Consider the following 6,000-nt stretch of genomic DNA (forward strand, 5'->3'; position numbering starts at 1 on the left):
GATCTACAAGAACTGGAGTCAAGGTGTCATATGTGTACTGCCAGACCAGCTGGACAAGTTCAGGTCATGGAGATTTCAAAGGCAGAATGTCAAACAAAAAGCATTTAAGCTTCCCATATAAAGTGTTGAAGACAGTGGAACAAGTTTGGGGAGCAGTCAAAGTGGTGCTAGGTACAAGGTGCAAGATGCTTCAAGGTATCTCTGTATCCTTTCTTGAAGTCCACCAGTAAGGCTGAACTGTGAGCTGGAGCAGACTGGGAAGCTGGTGAGCACTTCCAGCAGGGCAGCCAAGTAGCTGAAAAGGCTCAATGCAGCTCACCCCCTGTGGATTTAAGAAAATGACCTAAATCATGTCAGTAGGGCTCACAGATCTTTGACACTGATGTAAAAGCCTTCACTTATGGTGATGTGCAACTGGCACAATCACTTCACTCTAGTACGTGCTGCAGTCCTGTCTTGAGGCTGTGATTCCAGCACACAGGCCACTACCTTGATCTTGTAGAAGTCTCAGTCCATAGAAGCAGTCAGACCGTAATCTGTCACATTTCTAAATCAGTCCCAGATATCCCTGGGCATCTGTAGAGCTCTGAAAAGCAGTGGGGAATAGTTGCTTGTTTTCTTTGAATTAAATCATTAATGATTAAAATAATAATATGTAGATACTCAGTGTAAGACCAGCCTCTAAAAATATTGTAGGGTGAGACAGTAAGGAATTCCTCAAGTTCTATTAATAAAAAGTTGGTAAATGTTTTCTCCCTTCCCCCAAATTATTTAAAGGTGGTTAAGAAGGAAAAAAAACCACAAACCAAAAAAAAAAACCCCACAAAACAACCCTTTTCCCTATGAAAAGTTTACAAAAAGGATAGATCTGATTTACATTGCCTTGGGTTTGGGGTGGTGTCCCCCAGGGCTCGGTTTTGGGGCCACTCCTGTTTAACATCTTTACTGATGATCTAGACGAGGGGATCGAGTGCACCCTCAGTAAGTCTGCAGATGACACCAAGTTGGGTGGGAGTGTTGATCTGCTCGAGGGTAGGGAGGCTCTGCAGAGAGACCTGGACAGGCTGGAGTGATGGGCTAAGGCCAACTGCATGAGCTTCAATAAGGCCAAATGCCGGGTGCTGCACTTGGGCCACAACAACCCCCAGCAGCGCTACAGGCTTGGGGAGGAGTGGTTGGAGAGCTGCCAGTCAGAGAGGGACCTGGGGGTGTTGATTGACAGCCGGCTGAACATGAGCCAGCAGTGTGCCCAGGTGGCCAAGAAGGCCAATGGTATCCTGGCTTGTATCAGAAATAGCGTGGCCAGCAGGGACAGGGAAGGGATCTTACCCCTGTACTCGGCACTGGTGAGGCCGCACCTCAATTACTGTGTTCAGTTTTGGGCCCCTCACTACAAAAAGGACATTGAATTACTCGAGCGTGTCCAGAGAAGGGCAACGAAGCTGGTGAAGGGTCTGGAGCACATGTCGTACGAGGAGCGGCTGAGGGAACTGGGGTTGTTTAGTCTGGAGAAGAGGAGGCTGAGGGGAGACCTCATCACCCTCTACAACTACCTGAAAGGAGGTTGCAGAGAGCTGGGGATGAGTCTCTTTAACTGAGTAACAAGTGATAGGACAAGAGGTAATGGCCTCAAGTTGCACCAGGGAAGGTTTAGACTGGATATTAGGAAGTATTTCTTTCCAGAAGGGGTTGTTAGGCGTTGGAATGGGCTGCCCAGGGAGGTGGTGGAGTCCCCATCCGTGGAGCTGTTCAAGAGTAGGGTCAACATAGCGCTTAGGGATATGGTGCAGTTGGGAATGGTCAGTGTTAGGTTAATTGTTGGACTGGATGATCTTCAAGGTCTTTTCCAACCTTGATGATTCTATGATTCTGTGATTTTTTTTTGGTTGGAAATTTGGATTCCAAAAGTTTATGTAAAATGAGCTATTTCTGTTTGGAAGTGTTGTCACAGAGGCTCAAGAGAATGTACTGTTAGTGCCTCATGTTTCCATTTTCTTCTATAGGGTAAGTACCTTGATCTTGTACCTTTCTTCCTGGAGAGGAGAAATGGTGCACAGATCCCACATCTGTCTTGGCCTCCCTCCTTTCCTCCCTATTTCTTTTCTTCATTATCAAGTATTCTGCTGGGTTTAAAATTCACCTTCTCCTATCAAAGAATTAGTGAAAATATAACATAATTTAGTTTTTATAAATGCATAATAGAGTCTAGCAGTCTAGTAAAATACAATCTTACCTATAATGTGAATAATTTGGAAAAATAAAAAGAAGTGCTGAATTAATCTTAATAGGCTGCTGTCTAATAGTAGATTGAAGAGGCATAGCACGAACTTCATCAGTTCTGCCCTGAAAGAACTAATATGAAGAAGTGTTGGAGTAAAATACATACACTGTGCTTTATAAGACGAAAAAACAAAGATAGGTTGTTAGTATCATTTGAAATAAGTCACAGTTCTATGCATCCTTGTTCCCACTGATAAGAGGAATAGGTACAACATCTATCTTAGAAAGCGTAAGCAGGAACGGAAATGTCTCTCTCATTATATATTCACCAAAAGGGAAAAAGAGCTGGTTCCAGCCTCTCTACATCTGTAGATCTGCTGTTAGTCACATGGTTTAAATGTCTTTGCATATAGATCAAGAAAGCTGGGAGGGGGGTGTAAAACAGGGCAAAAAGGAAACTTCAAGCCTGTGGCTGTAGTGGAAGTCCTTGTACGAAGGACTGTGAGTCACGTTAGCCAGCTAGCATTCACGCTCAGCAATTGATTTTCCGCTTTGGGTTGGCTTGACTCCCAGACTGTCTCTACCGCTGAATTAAGCATGGCTGCAAGGCAGTGCTCCAGTACAGAGGCCAACTGGTGCTGTAAGAGTTCATGTCTGTGCTCTTGGCATCCAGAACATGGGGACTACACCAAATTGGTGGTTGAATAGTCCCTGGCCCAGGATAACTTCCAGATCAGTTCTAGAAATTCTTTGAGTGGTAAGTGGCCTGGGCCAGGGATCAATCCAGTAATTTGTCAGTAGACTCAGAGGAATGTCCAGCAATATTTCCTTGGGCACCATTAGTTACTGGCCTATATGTAGCCCTGTACACTCCAGACCAGTCCAGCTACGCACCTGTGTAGGTAGGTGGTGGTCATTGTTTGGATTGCATCGGGGAGCATGAAATAGCACAAACTGTAGTGGACAGTGGCTCTGGGCACTAAATCAAACTTTGTCATGGACAATGAAAACAGACAGCAAACTTCACTCTGTGTTTTTATATATTCCTCAATCTCATTGTTGCCAAGTGCTTTCTACAGTATGCTTGAACCCAAAAGCAGAGCAGTAATAGAAGAATACTAGTTAGCCACAAAAGTGGTATAGCCGGAGCAGTAGTTTGAGAGAGATCCCAAGGAACACTTGGCTTCATTCAATAAAAAAAAAGTGGAGAAAAGATCACTTTGTTCAAAAACAGGTCTACAAGGATTTGAATTCTCATAGAAGAACAGGGAAAGAAAGAGCAAAGATACATGTAAAACTAAAACATTGAGACATCTGGTTTTTTTGAATGAGCTAGAGTTTTGGAAACTCATTCTCAATTTGTTGACACAGTAAAATGTCTTTTCTCTAGAAATTCCAGCATTGACACAGTCGCCGCTTGCAGTGTTTTTCTGTATTTTATTTCTTCCTCAAGGAATTATCATTAAGTAGTTAAAGTCCAAATTGTTAACCTGCTTTGTAATAATGTAGTAGTTTTTAAACAAGTAGTGAAGAGTGGATTAAAAAAATGAGATCCAAATCATTCTTCAACACAATGTTGTTGAAGAAAGAAACCCCCAAACCCTCTGAAAATAAAAGCAGTATGTTTTGGCATTCATTTTGCATTATTTTCTTTCTTTTTGTAACCTACAATTTTAGAGAAAGCCATATTGACCTATGTAAGAAGAACAATTACAAATTTTATTCTAGGAAATGTGTTGTTCATGTGATAAAGATGGTTTGCTTTTGTTTGTTTGTTCAAAGAAAAATAATATAGGGAATAAATGTTACTTTCAAGTATGAAGCAACAAGTTAATGCACTCTTATGTGTGGATATTCATCAGTTCCTGTTCTTGTTTCCAGTTTGGAGCCTGGGAAAATAAGTTTTGCAACACTAAAGAGAAATGAAAACAAAAAACCCCTTAATTTCCACTGAGATTATTTGAAATGTATCACACAATAATTTACAATCTTGACTAATTTTATGGCTAAAATTTTGGAAATTATTTAAAAACACTTTGGGGACTAATGCACAGATCCCTATATTGACTCAACCTGCATTTGACCTGTCATTCAGACTAACACTACACATACTCAGTAGATTAAGTTAGGGAAAGCTGGCATCTTTCCTGTAGATGGTGGTCTGCCTAGTGCACAGCCACTTACATTTTATTACACTGATATTTTCTGGCCGTAAATTCTAAATTCACCCTTTTTAATTTCATCTTCTTCTAATTCCCATGAAAAACCCATAATAATACAGCACATAGAAAAAGTGCTCGCCTTGAAGTACTCTGATTCTGAAAGCTAATAAAAGCTGCTTCTGTGCCTTTGTTGATTTTAAATATTTTATTCACCTGCCATTACCCTTTTTTATACACAGGAATCTTTCTCATTTTGTTTCTACTTGTTTCATGGCTGTGAGCAGAAAAATTGCTAGTTAGCAAATCAAAACAAGTCCAACATTGGAAGCCAATTTGAGAACCAGTTGCAATGAACTAGGTTGTGCTGGTGGCATGGTGCTGGTGATGGAGACCGAAAATGGCCTACGTATGCTCTACAGAATATCCCAATTGCCTTTCTGTAGAAATGACAGCTCAAATAAAGGGTTGTCTTGGTTCTCATGAATATCATCTTACTCACAGAGCCAAGAAAAGCAGCTGGACCGATGGGTTCTTCACAGCTCATTTGAGTAGGCAATGATAAGGGTGAGCTGAAAACAAGTGGTTCCAGGAGCCCTCTGCTTTCAAAGATTTGTGGCCATTTGCAGATATTCTTACTGGTCTGAAGAGGCTGCCCACACCATTAAAGAATGTATTTAATTTATGCTTAATTTAGTACGCAGGTCTGTGTTCACTAATATTTCATTACCTGAAAGAACAGATTTGAGCTAATTCAGGAGCAGGTGTATGATCATTTCGAATTAGCAAGATTACACAGTGGTGATATTTTTGTTTGCTGCCTTGTACTCTGGGCATTATGCCTAGTATCACCAGTCTGGATGGGTGTCCAGCCCGCATCTTGCCTGTCCTAACATGAATTGTTAATTCAGAAGGAATATCGTGTCTCTGGAGGCAGCTTCTAGAGTGGGCTGCTGTCGAAGTATAGCTTTCTTTTTCCAAGATCAGATAGTTGCTACAGGAAATTTCCTCAGGGAGAGGCACTGGACCATCATTAGCATTGATGCTGTGCAAGAGCAGCGCAGTGTTCAAGCTGCTCTTGAACAGCTGCAGTAGCAGTAGGAAAGCAGTCCCATTTCTGGTCACAGCCACACAGCAGTATGAGGCATCCCTGTACCAAGTACAGCTTTCATTTTCCTCTGGGACAGCACAGAGCATCAGGCAACATATGTGGATGTTGAGTTAATGAAGTCAGAGCTGGTAGTACTGACGAAAACTTTTGGCACCAATTAAAATTATCAATACTCTCCACTCAGGGTTTGTGAGAAGTAGCTCTTACCTGGGACAGAAGATAGTTGTCACCCAAGTACTACTGAGAAGAAGAAGGTTGCCTTGGTTATATGAATCCTGGAAACACCAAACTTTTGCTGGTGCATTATTCATCAGCCTGGGCTCGGGAAGGTGACAGCTACCTGTGTGAGTTAGGAGGTATCATCTGTTGCCCACCACCCATGAGGTTCTCAACCTGCACCCTCTGTGGACACAGAGGACATGTTGGAAGGCTGTGCTACCTGTAATGGCTACAAGGTAGGGTGACGTCTTTATTCCCTGTCTCCTGACCTGACACAATTTTCCATCAGCG

This window comes from Strix aluco, chromosome 1, assembly GCF_031877795.1.
Source record: "Strix aluco isolate bStrAlu1 chromosome 1, bStrAlu1.hap1, whole genome shotgun sequence".
In the NCBI taxonomy this organism is placed as follows: domain Eukaryota; kingdom Metazoa; phylum Chordata; class Aves; order Strigiformes; family Strigidae; genus Strix; species Strix aluco.